Source organism: Anopheles arabiensis, chromosome 2 (genome assembly GCF_016920715.1).
Source record: "Anopheles arabiensis isolate DONGOLA chromosome 2, AaraD3, whole genome shotgun sequence".
Classification (NCBI taxonomy): domain Eukaryota; kingdom Metazoa; phylum Arthropoda; class Insecta; order Diptera; family Culicidae; genus Anopheles; species Anopheles arabiensis.
Genome location: NC_053517.1, coordinates 92,498,023 through 92,514,534, shown reverse-complemented (window position 1 = coordinate 92,514,534; position 16,512 = coordinate 92,498,023). Strand labels below are relative to the sequence as shown.

At 42.2% G+C, this 16,512-nt stretch overlaps 1 protein-coding gene across 7 annotated transcripts in view; it reads left to right on the top strand.

The window, feature by feature from the left end:
* LOC120894222 (mucin-5AC) overlaps window positions 1-16,512 on the top strand; it is a 146,145-nt gene that overhangs the window by 49,307 nt on the left and 80,326 nt on the right. For 6 of the 7 annotated variants that reach the window (XM_040296680.1, XM_040296679.1, XM_040296676.1 and 3 more), the window contains one exon: window positions 10,056-10,101. The exons of the other annotated variant lie outside the window; for it this stretch is intronic. The gene's annotated coding sequence lies outside the window, so the exon portion shown is untranslated. The remainder of the gene's footprint in view (window positions 1-10,055; window positions 10,102-16,512) is intronic. 7 annotated transcript variants of the gene reach the window in all.

Sequence of the window (16,512 nt, the reverse complement as noted above, 5' to 3'; positions counted from 1 at the left end):
TCTATGTAGAAGATTTTACTAAAATATAGATTAATAGAAAAGCCAAGAAACAAAACAAGAACCAAATCAAAATTTAGTATAAAGTTAGTGAAAGACAAAAAAGAATAAAACAGCAGAAACATAAAGTAAATGATAAACAATCAAAGACATGCTTTAAGTGTCAACATTAAAAGAAAACATATTAATTGATAAAAACTTATCTTTGAAAAAAAAAAAACAATGATATCGCAATCAAAACGTTTCACCAAATTAACTAATCAAAGTAAAGATGTAGCTCAAGAGTATGGCTCAAATAGGTTCATTATGGGTAGTTAATCATACCTTCATGAAGTTGGCAGCATCTAGTTCACTCTCTGTTTTGCTTTGCCAAACCACACACACACACTCACACACTAATTATATTAAATAACGCTGTGACAATATGCACAAAATGACATTTTCGTCGTTTTGAATTGCAAATCATTATAGGTTTTTTTTTCTTGCCCCTCTTAAACCGCCATCTATTCAACCCGTTTTGACCCACACCGCCAAACACCTCCACGAGCGAGCTCGCACCGTTCATAATTAGTCCATTAGAGTCACCCGTTTAAAAAAAGAAAAAGAAATCAAACGAACTAGACGGACAACATCGAGTATGTGTGTCGGTGCGGTTGAATTGCCCAGCCTGTTGCTCAATCTGGGTTCGTCGTGCTTGATGCATGTGCAGGGAACATGCACTGCTGCTGCTGCATGTACGTTACGGCCGCCACGATCGTTTCCAATGCAAAAAGCCCCCCGTACAGCTGAAGGAAAACAACTCGCGCCAACTCGGGTCAGGCCGCGTGAAACGGGCAGCCAAATGCAGGGACGCTACGCTTGCTCACCGGTCAAAACTACGCTGGCGTATTTTTTAGTTTTTTTTTTTTAAGTTTATATTGCAAAATGTGTACGCGCTTTATTAGCATAAATCATTCCACACACTCCGCTGTCATGGTGGAGGTTTCGGTTGGGCATTTGCCAGCGCGCTGCATTGAGGTCGAGAGAGAGATATACTAACCCCATGTCCAGGTTGCAGGACTGTGCGCTTGGTTTTCAAGCGGGTGTTTCTTTCACTTGGCGTGGCGAGGCAAAGCGAAACGAGTCGGGCCGAAAGAACAACAACGACGACGACCCACTCGGGTGTGACATTTTATGAGGTGGGCTTAAACGGGGTAGTTCTGGGGAGGTGGTGAGATTGGATTGGTTGTGTAGCTGTTCGTGTTTTTTTTTTTCGTTCGTTTCCTGAAACCTCCACCAAATGCAACCACCTTCACTAATCATTGGATGCGTTGGGGTTGCAGTGGTTGAGCGCTGAACACGGCCACACGTCTGCCCCGCCAAACCGGCTTCAGATGAAAGGAATATCGATCGATGACAGTTGTCGATGTTGACAGCTTACTAGACGAACAACATTTGCCAGTTTTTTACCATTTTGCATTAATGATATTTTTTGTAAAATAATTTTAGATTTCGCATTATTCAATAAGTTTTTTTTCTTGTGTTTTTTTATTTTCTTCCATAAAATTATCATTTCATCTTATAACTTTTCGCTTCTTCCTTTGCTTTACCAATCTTTTATTATTTTGAATTTTTGCATATTGATATGTCTTTTTTCATGTTTTGCATTCTCTTCTTGAAATTTTACGATATCTTTCGAGAGAAGTTTTATAGTTTTTTTTATTCTCTAATGTTTATGATTTTATATGTTACTATTTAAACAATTTTGTTACGTTTCATTCTATTTGTGAAAAACAACTAGTGAATGAACCCAGCGGAACATTGCACAACCAATTTGGTACAAATTTTTGGAGCCCACCCATTTCCACCATTCATCCTTTTTGCTCGCTAAACACGTGACACGAATATTTCATTCCACCGCTCAATTATTCATCGGCGTGCAGCGGCTGCGGCTTAGCCAATGTGGCCCGCCGGTTTTTCATTTCCGGTGTGTCCCAATCCATCGTACACTATTAACCTCACCGCGGCCACTATCGACCCGCAGCCGACGTTGTCGCTGCTGCTGCTGCCCCTGCTGGTTAGCAAAATGGTGTGAACAGGCGTTGAAAAATTTATTGTACCAATGGCAATGAGGCAAAGCTTGCAAAAAAAAACGAAATAAAACCCCGTGACAGCGGCAAGCCGGCAAAGAAAGGTCGAAATAAAAATCGCAACACATGCCAGCGCATGACGGTTTGCTGGCGGTGGCATCATGCCCGGTTCCGAAATTCCATGTTTAGTAATTAAGTCATTTCCTGAATTATTCCATTATCCACCGTATTTCCACCGGGCGGTTCACGGCCACGGTGCACCAGCACGATCGGTCCGTCCCAAACCTGGCGGTACGATTTCACACAGCCGGTGGCTTCTGTATATTTGTTTTTTTTTTTGCCTTATCCAAAGAGCGGATGAGTGTAGAAATTTCATAGATTGTCCGAAAAGGCAGAAGGGGAAGAAAAAAGTCGGCAAAACATTTCGACATAGTGTGAATTTTTCTCCCGTAACTCGCATCGGCACCATACTCAGTCACCCAGTTCGTGAGTGATTTATGAGACTTTTTTCGCTCATGTGTGTCTGTGTGTCCGAAAGGTTGGCATGCACTGCACACCACCACCTGTCGAGAGCTGGGCATGTGTAAATGGGGGAAGGTGGGTGAAAAAGCTGGTGCAACGAGCAAATGGTGAGAACGAAAGCGCCCGGTGATAGCTATCAATCCGCGCCCGTGTGACACGGGCGGAAGAGTGGAATTGAAATTTGGTGGATGAATAATTTGGAGCATTTCGGGGTTTCCTTACCCTTCATGCCCGCAATGTACGCCGGAAAGGAAGTAAGCCATTTAGCTGGTGTTGATTGGGAGAAAAAAAGAAATTTAATCAGGTTGGGGCGTGCCAGGTTGAGGTGTACACTGCTGTAGTTTCTTTGGTCTTTTATTCATTTCTAATGGTTGGTAACAGTTTGCGCAAGGAAAAAAGTATTAAATTTAAGCGGTAATTGAACCTGTTGTAATGATTTGTTATATTGAAGAATTATATTGAGTGACTTGAAGCAAATAAATAAATACATCAAATTCTCGTCCATTTTTTGTAATAGATTGCTCATCCAAATAAACGCTCAGTGCAATAATGGCATAACATTCTAGCAATGCTTAAATCAATTATCACACAATAGATACCAGATCATTTATTAAATTTGTCCATTAAAAGGAAAATTACTTGGCAACCTAACATTTTTCAAACAAAGTTTTAATCTTTTAATCTTTTTAATGATTATCATGATCCAATACTCGGGCCCTTTCCGTTTTAAGTTCGTAGACTGAAATTTCAGCCTGTCAGCTGTTTGCATTGTATAGCAGTTTTCGAGCAGTTATGTAAGTGATTATAATATACAGGTGGGCTTATCCCAAAGTGTATCAATTTAGAAGGCTGATTGTTATCGCTTCTGTTTCTGAATGAAGATTTTAAGCGTGTTTTGTGTTTTGTTCGTCAAGCCTCTAGAAAGCTTGTTTCAATAAAAGTTTCCACCCATACCGTCAAAAAGTTTTATTCAAATTTGGTTATTAAAAAACATGCTATGAGACCACCTCGACTACATACACTTTGATTCTGGATTCCATCACCAGATCTCTTTAATGTACCTTGGGATAAATGTAAACACCACCTTGTTTTGCCATTTTTCGAGCAGGTACTCGATTTTAATTCTAGCTTTGAGGCTAAAATAATTAGGACTTTGAATTGCAGGCTAGTTTTTTGTGTGGTTTTGTATGGAGAGTTACATAATTTCAACCTCTATCTGTCAAACTCCATAAAAAAATTCCTAGAATCGTGAAGGGCCCCATTGTTGAATAATTTATTAGGAATTAGTTATTGTTATAGAAAATAGTAAAAAATCTATTACTGGGGCCATTTCTGTTTGAAGCTCGTAGGCTAAAATTTCAGCCTGTCAGCTGTTTGCATTGTATAGCAGTTTTCGAGCAGCTATCTAAGTGAGTATAATATACAGGTGGGCTTATCCCAAGGTGTATAAATTGGGAGAGCTGATTTTTATCGCTTCTGCTTCTGAATGAAGATTGTAAGAGTGTTTTGAGCATTCGTCAAGCCTACAGAAAGCTCTTTGGAGCAAAAGTTTTCACTCGTTCTTTCAAAAAGTGATGTTCAAAATTGAACTTATGAAAAAATGCTATGAGACCACCCGGACTACATACACTTTGGTCCTAGATTCCACCACGTGATCTCTTTAATGCACCTTGGGATAAATGTAAACAACACCGTGTTTTCGAGCAGGTACTCGAATCTAATTCTAGCTTTTAGGCTAAAATTTTCTAGACTGAAAATCGCAGGCTAGTTTTTTGTGTGGTTTTGTATGGATTGTTTACATGATTTCAGCCTCCAACTGTCACTCCATACAAAAAACTAACTAGAATCGTGAAGGCCCCCACTATAATAGTTCTTTATTAAAGAAAAAAGTTCTATAACTTAAGTTGAAGAAAATATTAAATACTTCGTGCACATATCTGTTTTAGAGTGAAATACGTGAAAACATCAACAATTTATCAACCTTCACCACACTATGAATATAAGCAATGAATATAATCAGAAATTCATATAATTTAAAGAATTATGATTTGATTCCGTAAGGATCTCAGATCTCAGTTATTGTGAGTATTGGTGTGTGTCTTGAAGAATAACTCGATCAATCGTCTACGTGAAGCGACACCAGTTACAACATGTTTACAAGTTACAACGACAAAGTTATGATTTTGAGATAAGATTAGGTTAAGATAAAACAAGAATGTATGTTTTAAATTATAATGTTCAAAGCGCACCTCCCTAAAAGGATTTGTAAATTGAACTGTCCTCACTTCTTATTATCAACAAACCCCTTTTCAAACTTAAATTTTGAAGCATCATCGCAGGTCTGCCTTTGTTCAGCGCCCTGGTGCCATTTATCGATATGATAGCAATCCGGAATCGATTTTCTGCGGCACCGGGCGAGCGCACGCTTTTCGTACGCGTCTATTATTTCCTCCTGAATTGTTAAATGGAAACGTCAAATTTGAAATTGACAACTCGCACACAAAGCCTGCGGAAGGCAGCAAAAAAAAAACCATCCCTCAACACTCCCGCTGGTTGCACCGTTAGCAAAGGTCAGCAGCAAAAGCACGTGAGAAAAGCATATCACATAGGAAAGGCACACCACTACCGCTCCTTACCCCCCCCCCCCATCCCCCCATGAACGACGGGAGCGCAGATTAGCGAGCAGAAGCCATGGGGAGGGAGGGGAAGGCATGAAAGTAAAAGTGAAACTCTATTAACCTTCTCACCTGAGTCACGAAAGATGGTACGCCTATTGTACGCCGCGGACACGATCTTGCGCTTTGGGCTTTCGATGCTGGCTGTAAATCTATGAGCCTGGCGCTGGCAGCCAACGCTACAATCCCCCTCGTCAGCCACCGAACACCCGAAATGCGAATGCCTCTAATGCCACACCGGACCATCAACTTAGTCGCTTTCGTTGGCAAATTCCGGAGCGCGGGTACAATTCAATCACTCGATTATGTGTCTCTTTGCTGCGCACGAGTTCGATTTATTTCCCTCACTTTAATGGACCCATCTTTCGGACGGCTTCGCGAGAGTCGCGGTGCGGTTAGCGAAAATGGTATATCCGGCCCATCGAAACAGCCATCCGCTGCACTCGCTCTGCCGTTTTTCGCAACGCTTTGATAAGCGACTATAAACGGTTTTGGTTGCGCGGATTTCACCAGCTGCGGCGTTTGCGAAACGAAGCCCAGCCCAGCGTGAAGATGCGCTTATCGAAAGGGAAACCGATTGGAGTTGGTGTGTTTCGGGGCAGCTGCAACCGGATGCGCTTTCACGATGGTTGGATGGCGGCCGTAGTCGATGAGAGCGTGCCGGCTCGAGGCACACACGCCCGCAAAACAATGCACTTTTGGTGGTGCATCAATCATCGCAGCCACCAGCAGTGGCCAACGTGTGCAGCCGTTGATGAGGTGCAAAAACCGTTGCATTGTTTGATAAGCAAAGGTATCGCTTTGGCACGAAGCGAGTGTTGCGAGTTGTGTCTTTATTTGAAAAGAAGGAAAATCGTTACAGGGGAGGAAAAAATACAAACTTTAATTGTAAAACTTTGTTGAATGTAATTCCCGTGACGGATGGGCCAGGGCTGATTGATTGATTTATCTCGTTTGATTAATGTTGTGGGAGGGTTTCGTGGGAAGGGGGACGTTTAGCTGATGTTCATTTCAAACGGTTTTCTTTTAAATTACATCTCAATGCCGTTGAATTAGTTTGTTTTTTTTTTTCTCTGGGAAGACTTTCTACAGTAGTTATTTAACGCTGAAATGCTGTGTCATAATATGTTTGCTATATGGTGCTAAGCACGAAGGGACTGTTTCTTAGGAACAGTAAAGGAAGAACGTGCTTATCCGACTACCACAAAAAAAAAACAAGCAAAAAGAAACAACGGTTGTGTTTGTTTCGTGTTTAAGTTGCTGTTGTTTTCCGTAAACTCGAAACAACAACGTCCTGCGTGTGTTTTTGCTAAATTCGTGATGTCATGCAGTTCTCATCGCTTTAAACTGTTTGTAATGAGTTTGCTACATTACTCTCTTGTACTAAGTTTTACTAAGATATCGTTTATTTATTTTACATTTTGTTTAAAAGTATGATTTTAACAATTGACAACAGCATCGTGAAAGCTTAAAGTAATCAAAATTTCCCCCTACTTGTGCTATTGCTTACAATGAAACCTCGCATTTTGGGGACGTCAATTTTGTTCCTAACCCTCGCCCTGTTGTATACTGAGCTGCGTTTGTACACTGTCCAAGGGTGTTAGAGTGAAGGTGATGGCCACACTGCGTAATCACGCTAATGACTGCCGGCGGCGGCTGTAAGTGACCCCCGGAGTGACATGATTGCATTGAGAAGCTTTTCTCTCTGCATTTTTAAGCGGGAGTGTGAGTACAGCTTGAGCTTCAGGAAGTGAAGAGTATGGGTACTATGATAAGGGCTTGGTGCGATTTCTCTTTCACAAGGGCGGTTTCGGATGCGGTAAGATGCTTAGCTTGGCTGCGTGAAGAGTAATTTCTTCTTTTGTCTATCGAAGTTTATTTTATACGACAAAAAAACGTTCGAAAGTATTTCTAAGACAACGGGTGAAGTATTACAAAGTATGATAGAACTAAATACGTCAGACAAACATATAATAGTTGTAGTTTTTTGAGATATTCAATAATCGTCATAAAACCAAAGGTATTCTTCATATATCACTTGAAAGTTAAGATTCCGTCAAATTGATCTGATCTGTGTGAATTAACGAAATAATTAATCCTGAAGCTATTGTCGTTGAATTTTCAACATAATTATTGAATGGTTGGCATTAAAATTTGTTGTCATTAGTTTACATTACTCGTATTCGTATCAAGTTTGTATAACGATTTTTTTTGCTTGTGCTTTCTTTGAACTTTTACCACTTTGCTGCAAATCCTAATGAAATAGTGTTTATTTTTTAGTTTAAAGGCGTTTTGTATGAATTATAAAAGGTTATAAAATGAATAAAAGATGTTCGTGAATGAAGTTGACTAGGATATAATTAAAAATTCTGCAATTGTATCTTTGTTCCAGAAATCGTAGGTTAATCAAACATTTTTACACATTTTTTATTATTAAATTCAAATCTGTACATTTACAGATCTGCACATGAGCAAGAAGAAACCAATTAGAGTGAATTACATGCTCTCGGAGTCGTACAATCTACACTTTGCTAATTATTCTTACCCAATAAAGATCAAATTTCTCAGAACCCCATTAAGCTAACACAGTAACACAGTGTGTGTTTCGTCTTGCTCCTCTACATCCTGGCATATAGTTGATTCCTTTCAAAATCCCCCATTCGATCGAGGAACGCAGGGGTGGAAATACGTGCATGTGATGTAATTGCCGGATTAGACACTCTGAACAGCAATACGGCAAAGGTACGGTTGCTGTGCGATAAGGGATAATACAACGACCATCCGCTGGCCATATTGATGTTGCACCGATGTGTCCGATACCACCGAGAACCGGTCGTTGCTGGAGGGATGGAGCACGACTCCGGTACTGGTTGTGATAAGAAGATTAACAAGTACCAGCATCCTTAGCAAGATGTAGCAAATCATCGAACCATAGAAATACATCCCTACCAGTGTGTCGGTGCCTTACGGGCTTTGGGTTTAAAGGCATGCTGCAACTGCAATGGTCCGCCAATGGGAAGTTTCTACGAGTGCAAAGCTCCTTAAAGCACACTGCCATGGCACAGGGAAAAAGTACGTAGCAACTGAGACGTCAGCGCCGCATTAAACTGGGTCACTACTGGGAGCAGTTGATTGTGTATTAAGGCAAGAATTTCAACCCGTAGAATGCAGCTCGGTGTCGTTGGTGAAGGAAAAGTCGCTCAAAGGTGGTTTCTGTTTTTTGTTTTGTGTTGTTGTGTGCAAAAACCACTTTTCACCATCGTACACTCTCCTTGATCGTGATCTTATGGGGCATATGCCCACACATGGCGGGATAGAGTGGTAAAAGGGTGGCCCTACCAGCAGCCCGCCCGCAGCCTGCAGACGTGTTGGCATTCTGGTACCATTTTACTTTTCACCTGTCCCTGACCGCACCCAAGACGCACCCGCGGGACCCGGGCGGGGGCTTTCGAAATGCGTGCCGGTTGCCTTTTTTTTACTTTGCTTTGCCTCGTGTCTTTATCTCCCGCCCCATATCGTCACAGTCGCAGTGTGTACAGACGAAAGAAAGTTGACCGGCAGCAGCGCATACACACCCAGCGCACGAATCTCGGTTCGTTTTCACGGTGCTGTTCCTCTCGGTCTGTTGACTGGGTGTAATTTTCACCGCTTTCGGGGGGTGTTCATGTCGTGTGCAATGGTGAGCAAGGGAAGCAAGGGGGTTTCGTCGCTTACCTTCCCATGCCCCATGCCATGGCTTGTCTGCCGTGCGACGTATGCAGCGCACGTTCCATCGCAGACGCTGGGAGTTTCGTTCTGGTAGAAAGTTGGAACTATTTTTATCGTTTTGTACGACCTTTTTTCGCTACCTCTTTCTCCTTCTCCTCTTGCTCTTGCCTCTGTCTAACGCTGACCAGTCTCGCCCAATTACGGATATGATATGTTCCCCAATGCTGATCGCGCAACACGCGAAAGGCCGGGCTTTGCGTGTGGGATATGTTGTTTGTTTTTGTCCGCGCGATTGAAAGCTCGTGGGCACGGCCGACAGAAAGGTTAGAAATCGAACGCAAATCTACGAAATCGCGAACGTTCGTGGTCGAACGTTTTTGGGTGGACGGAGGGTCTACATTGAATGCGAAAAGGGTTCAGATACGATCGCGTGTGTGTTTGTATTTGCTTACAATTGTAATGCCTTGGGGATCGCTTTGCTCCAATTAGGGGATTTAATTACTTATTAACACATATTTTTATTTTTTTAACTAGATAAAAGTCTCAAGAAAAAATAATATATAAGAATTTTGATCTATTGTGAGTGTTTTTAAGCATCATTCAAATTTCAACTACACCCAACAGGAACGTGATATTTATTAATCAATATAAATTAATTAATTATTCAGTATAAATTTGTTCGATTATGGATAACTGAATTGGGTCAATCTGATGTTGTTAAAAATTAAATTAAAGATTTCATTACATTTATTGCAGAGGAAATTGTTCAATAATAATTAAAAAAAAAGAATACGAAGTGAATCTCTAAAGAATGCAAAATCATTATATTTCATACATTTATACCTTACCATTATTAAATACTTAGCAACGCATTTTGCTGCTCAGTGTCATTTCCGAGAATCGATCAAAATAAATATGAAGCGTGTGTAATTGTAATGAAATTAATCAAATTAATTGCTGTAGCGTTAAAATATCAGCAAACATGTAAATACACATTCAAACAACACAGCAAACATTATCGCCCCTCCCCGGTAACACGATATTAACGATGCATTTTTCGCACTCTCCCTTTCTTTGCTTTCAGATTAAAACGCTTGCCCGGAAGAAGTAAAAACACGCGCACACAAAAGGTGAGAGGCCATAGTTATGTTTTTTTTTTGTATGTTAAAAAGTGCAGATTTTTTGTTTTGTTAACCCCATCGCTCCAACCATCAACATTAACCGATGCTCATGGAGTGGGTGCTTTTCTCACTCTCCGGTACGCATCACGGATGGGAAATAAATAACGTTTCAGGCGTCAGAGCAAATCACGCGTTTTTTTTTTTTGCTGCCCGGTCGGCCATTATTAATTGATGGGAGAAATAAAGAAAATTAATTTTGTTAATGGTGTGCAGGAATGTGTCAACAAAAAATAAGCGCGGAAAAAACGGGCAGTTTATGTCCATGTGGGTGGAAAATTTGATTAAAAATGTATGGCTCACTATTTATCCTAGGTGCGAACTTTACCGCAAATTTGTCACACATTGTTCTTTCACCGGCTTGCCTTTTGCTCTGCTCCTGAGAACGAGAAGCTGAAGCTTTTGTTTGGTGTGTCTGGTGCGAGAAAAAAGCCACTAGGGGGGAAAAAAATGCTTCAAAACTGATTGAATTTAATAATTACGCGTTCGAAGCGAACCGAACGGGTGCACCATCTTGTCCACACGGACAAACAAAATTGATGGTACAATATTGCGAGCTAACGAGGGGGAAAAAATGCCACCAACAGACCGATACAACAGGCGAAATGACATGACGACATTGACTCCGTACAACGACAATGTTCGACAATGTTCGCAATGTTGAGCGCCAACCAAACGGACGAACACGGCTGGTTTATTTTATTTTTGTTTTGCTCGCTGTATGAACACCGCCGGCCCGGGGACAGGCGAATCTGATCTCCTTCTATGCTGTCGGGCTTCTTTCTTGCGGTGAGGTACCCGTGCAGGTACCCCCATGCTGTCTTTTTCGTCCCCAGCGGGTGAGGCACAGTTGTGCGATATGTAAGTACCGATGTAGGAACGATTTAATTACAACTGGTTTACAACTCATCGGCTGTAACGGGCAGGGCGTTGCGGGCTGCCGTTTGGCGCCGGTCATACGGGCAATGAAGCGAGCAGCCCGTCATTGCAAGGCTGTGACATTTGTTTCGAAATTCGTTTTCTTGTGTTAAAGTGTGCTGGTCAGTCTGGTGGATGTGGTGATTATCTGTTGTAACAATTGAAGATGGGGTAAGATTCTATTGATTGTCAGCTTCGGCGGTTGTACCTGTTATTGGGGGTGGGTGTTGGATGGTGCAAATTAAGCACAATTTGCGTAATTGTATGATGATTGAGTTGTATGCTGTGGGCACTATGTGTATATTTAAAGCAATCTTTAACTACATTCATAGTTCAAATAAATCTTGAGTAAAAAAATCAAGAAGAGTGTCTAGCTTATAAATGTATGTGTTAAATTCAATTTTCTGTTATTATTTCACATTTCTCAAAGTGTGATCAGTTGAACATTTTAAACTTTACCAGTTAAAAATTTAAAAATTAAGAATACATGCACAGTGTTTCGATCCCTGGTAAGTGATATATCAGTGTGAGATTTAGCGATCCTAAACCTCTTATGATTGATTTGATTACCCCATGTAATCGATAAGGTAAAGGTTCTTGTATTGGTTGTGGTTAAGGGCTTTTTCTTTTAATTTCCAATAAAAAGCCAAGCCTCAATCTTATACAAATATTAATTTTATTAATATTTTATTATTGTTTTGTTTGATTTGTTGAAACGGTTAACTTGATCGTAATATTACAGAACAGACAGAAAATCATGAATTGAACAACTCATAAACCAGTTGTTGGTTCTCAGTTTGTTGAAACGTCAATCAAAAATTGAAACATGAAAACCAATAGAGTCATGAACGAGTACGGTTAATTGAATTTTGATTGCAATAATAACCACAAACACATAATAAAGGAAAATGGAAACAATTCACCTTGAACTTCGCCATTCGTCAAATTACAATTGAAAAAGGCTACAATTAACCAAACGCCAAAAAATGGATCTTGAAAGGAATGAAACCAGATTTAAAAAGTTATTTCAACTCACCCCAGTTCCTGTTCCGGGGTTTGGTTGTTTTTTTTCTTTTCGTGACCAACCCTAATTAAATGCTACGCCGATCGCATTACACTGATGAGAGTTTAAAAAATAGCCTCCAGGTCTCAAAAGACAAGAGCGTAGAGTCCGGTAAATCACGCGTACTCAACCGTGTACCACGCACATGCTGACGTGAAGAAACACTCCGGCTCACACCAAACATGCCTCCAACCCCCGAACGATGCGGTGATTAGTGTTATTACTCTAATTTGGGACGCATTTGGACACGGACGGATCTGGCGTGGAGTCCAAACAGGGAAGGAGTAGCACCGCAAAGCTGTGCTTATTTCCAGGGTCAAACGCACGCACACATGTGCCGGGTCTGGCGGAAGATGCTAGAGATGGTGAAAAATGTGTAGCAACTGTGTAGAGCACTACTGTGTTGCTCGGCGATGTTAAAGCAGTAATCGCCTTTAACCATCGGTTCAGAACCCGAGGTAAAGTGATCGCTATTTTGCACCCAGCGAGAGCCAGCACAGTTGCACATTCCGGGTTGATGAGTTTCACATATTTTGCATGGCGCAATGCGTTGCGGTATTGTTTGCTTCGAACCTGGGGTACCTCCAATCTACATCTTCACTGTAAGCCGGCAAAGTCGATCCTATTTGTGCACATATGCAGAACCTCCGCAGTGCATCGTACAGACCGTTAAAGAAAATAAAACTACCAAGCTGCTGCGCTTCTGTCTTACTTCGGTGGTGGAGTGGCCATCTTAAAGCACCTTTTTTGCATCGTCTGGGAGTGACTGGGGTTGCCGTTCCCTTTAAGTGGGGCTAGAATCTTTCAAGGTACGCCGGTTGATTTGAGTGATTTCTTTTGCACGCTCTCCTTCACCGAAGTGCCTGTTTGTAGTAGAAGCAGCAGTAGAGGCAACACACCAGTAAAGGTCCAAGGCGCAATGCAATACAGCAAGATTGCGCTTGGACTGGTTTAATAGACACGCTTTCAGGCACTTGCGAACTTGAGAATAAGAGCTGTGGACCATGGAATCGTGGAGAATACCGTGCAGCAATGCTTTAAATTTAAGCTGGAAATTAGGCTGGAAGGGAAAAATATCACTACAAGATTCGTGTCCTTCTGCTCAGGTTTTGGTAGCCATTCTGGTAGACGGAGTGCTTGTTGTCCAAACTTGTTCAACTTTGAATACTTACCGTTGGCGAAACATGTTTTACGAATTAACGTGCTCGTTGACATTTGCACAGATTAAAACGCTTCCTTTGCACAGTGTGCAGCAACCTTGCGAAGAGGATTTGTATTACATTAACATATATCATGCTTCTGTGGTTTGCGAATAGTGAAGCTGTGTGAGTGTGTGTTTTTTTATTTGGGTACTTTTGTGCTCATCTCAGTCACATTTTTTACCATTAGATCGTTGTCTCTGACCTCCGTTCCTTTTGCATGTGCAGCAACAAGTCAAGTACAGGCACGGTGAACGTGTTGTGGTGGACAACCTCATCAAACTTTTCAATTGCAACCAATATTGAACAGCTTGCGGCCAGCTCGGGCAATGGCCCCGAGACACAGAGAACGAAACCTTCACATCTGAGTCAAATTATCCAATAAAGAGCAACAAGCGTACCCTTACCGTCTGCTGTTTGCCCTACTGAGTAGGGGTAGGGTTTCGGTTTCAGCAACGGGCTTCGAGCACTGAACGATAGAGAGCGCTGACATTAAGGTCTCGTGAAGTGGTGGTGTTCAGTACTGGGCCGTTTGGATGCTTTCGCCTCCACCACCACCAACACGCCTGCAAGTGGCCGGGAAGTGTATAGTATTTTTTGTTATTATTTTGGTTCTGTTTTGTAGGCTGCTCCTCCTTGAGTATGCACATTTTTGTCCCGCAAAATGTCAATGTAAGCTGTTGGCATTTGTGTTTGTGCTTTTATGCTCGGATGCTCAGACGTGCAAGCGTTCTGTCGCTTACTAGAGGGGTTTATTTGGATGGTTAATTGTGAAGAGCACATGGATGAGGTCTATTGTTCATAATGAAGGGGCAAAGGTTATGTTTTTTGTTGTTGTAACATGTAAAATGGATTTTGAAGAGCTAATGAACAAATGACCCAACCCAACACGCCACGCAGCCCTGGTAATTGCAGATATGATGTAGTTCTCGAGTTATTGGGTAACGGCATGATGAGAGTACTTTTTTCATGAAAAGCATTCTATCACTGGGAAAGAACAATATTTCAAATATAAATGGGATTCCCAATTTCAAACCATTTTGAATCAAAGAAAATATCTTATGAGTTTGGTACTGGTATATGTATAGACAAGGTTATACATAATTTAAAGTGTTTGCCCTTTATACGCTCATTTTTCGACATTAACACACGGGTGCAAGCAGAACTATGTCTTTTGGGTGTATTAAAAGCCAATAGAATTAATTTACAGCAATTTATCGCCAAGACAAATGCACAAAATTCCTCGAATGACTAGACGTAAGATTTGAATTGAAATCAAATTGATGATCGCGCACTACCCTGCAAGCGTCGAAAGTAGAAACACCTCTTTACCTTTACGGATGACATCAATCAAAGGCCACCCGTCCCCGGTGATGTAACATTTAATTGCATTTTATCAGTTCAATCTGCATCTTGCAATTTCCGAACCGCTCCGTCGGCATCTCTCTGTCTCTACCAGCACTGCCACCATTACATCATTTGCGAATAGTCAATGGTTCAAATTTGTCACCCGTGCCCGTATCATCGCCCGAATGCTGCGCACCGTGATGTCTTGGAGTCATTAAAACCTCGCGCGAGTGCTTGATACTTATTGAAACTGAGCTTGGCAGCCTTGGGGAAGGAACAGTTGGAGATGAAAAATTGCTGAAGCAGTGTTCCAGCAAACGCTAATACCCTCGCGACACTACTACAGGTGCCGTATCTCCCTCGCTATCGCTAACTCTTAAGTCATTCTTCAAGGTTTCGAACCGAAAGAAAAGCTCAGTAACTATGAGCTTGCCTTGTAGGTTCCCCGGTAGAAGTGGAACAGTTTTTTTTGCAAAAATCGCCCAAAGAGTAAAATCTTGCTGGAAACAGGCGAACGGCTGTAAATGAAAGCCGCGTGGCGCCCGGTAGGGATATATAATTGATTGACTTCTTAATCAAATTGGACAGCGTTCGATTTCCGTATTAGCGTTTAGAGGGTTTGGGAGGGAGAAGCGAAACAGCGGTAATGCTGTATTTTTCATGATAAAAAATTAAAACCTCACCAGCTAGGAAAAAGGGGTTTTGTATTAATTTCCTCTCGACACTGGAGTTTAACACCGAACCGTTTCGGTCGGTGACAGCTCATTAAGTAGAGCACGGTGAAACTGGTTGGTGGAGCGTGGGGCTCCAACGGAACTGACCCTTTTTCGAGATGCCAGTTACATAACCAATCAGCATCCGGGCTGAGCAGCATTGGAAGCGTTCTGTTGCCTGGGGACCAGGTCCTACCAGATCAGATCGGTGAGTTCATTTAGCATGCTCCAGTTCGTATCCGGTGCGGTGGGGATGGAGCGAAAACAAGGGACTTTATTAATCGCCCCTCCATAGAATCCCAGTACCAGGAGCTTCCTGTCGATGAAGTGAAGATTGATGAACTTGGTGGCAGGCCACCGTGCTGCAGCGGGTAAGACTTGGATTGAAAACCTTTCAGCGGGAGATTGTTTTACGGCGCCGCGTTGCTTACAGAAACGCTGAACCCTCGCGCGAAAGCAACGACAGCCAGCGCTCCCAATTGTCATTAGGATCGAAAACGAGAACGTTGTTTTTCGCAAGCGTTACAAAATGTATCGCCCCATGCAGAACCCGCGCAGAACGAGCACGACTGTGGTTAAGCCACGAGAAAGAGAAACCTCTTTCAATTACTCAATTAAACTGTGCCAATTTTACATAATTTTACACCTGACTTGGCACGATTTGCTGGAAGTTGTGGCAGCATCAACTGGCAAGCCCTGGCACAACACGCAAAAGAACGAACGTCTGCGCGCGGTGGGGTTAATGGCAGTTACATTACCACAGCCCGGGCTATACACAACCATCGTCAAAGCGGGGGGTTTGCCGTGGGACGCTTGTTGGAAGCACCGCTGGGAACGCCGAATCGGTAACGGATGAAATTCGGAAAATTGGAAAATTCTTGTACCCCCCACCAGGGTCTCCCACTTCCACAACCCCATCATCGTCATCATCAGGCGGTTGCTGGCGTCTGTTACACCCTCAAGTACTGCGGGTGTGTGTTAGTGCGTGGGCTTGGGGTGGTGTGTGGTACGGATGTAATTTGATTTAAAATTAAACAACACCCATGGAATCGGCACCCAGCACGGTGTGTCAAAGTACACAACCGTGCCTGGCAGGTGTTGTACACACGCGGGACGGTTTCTT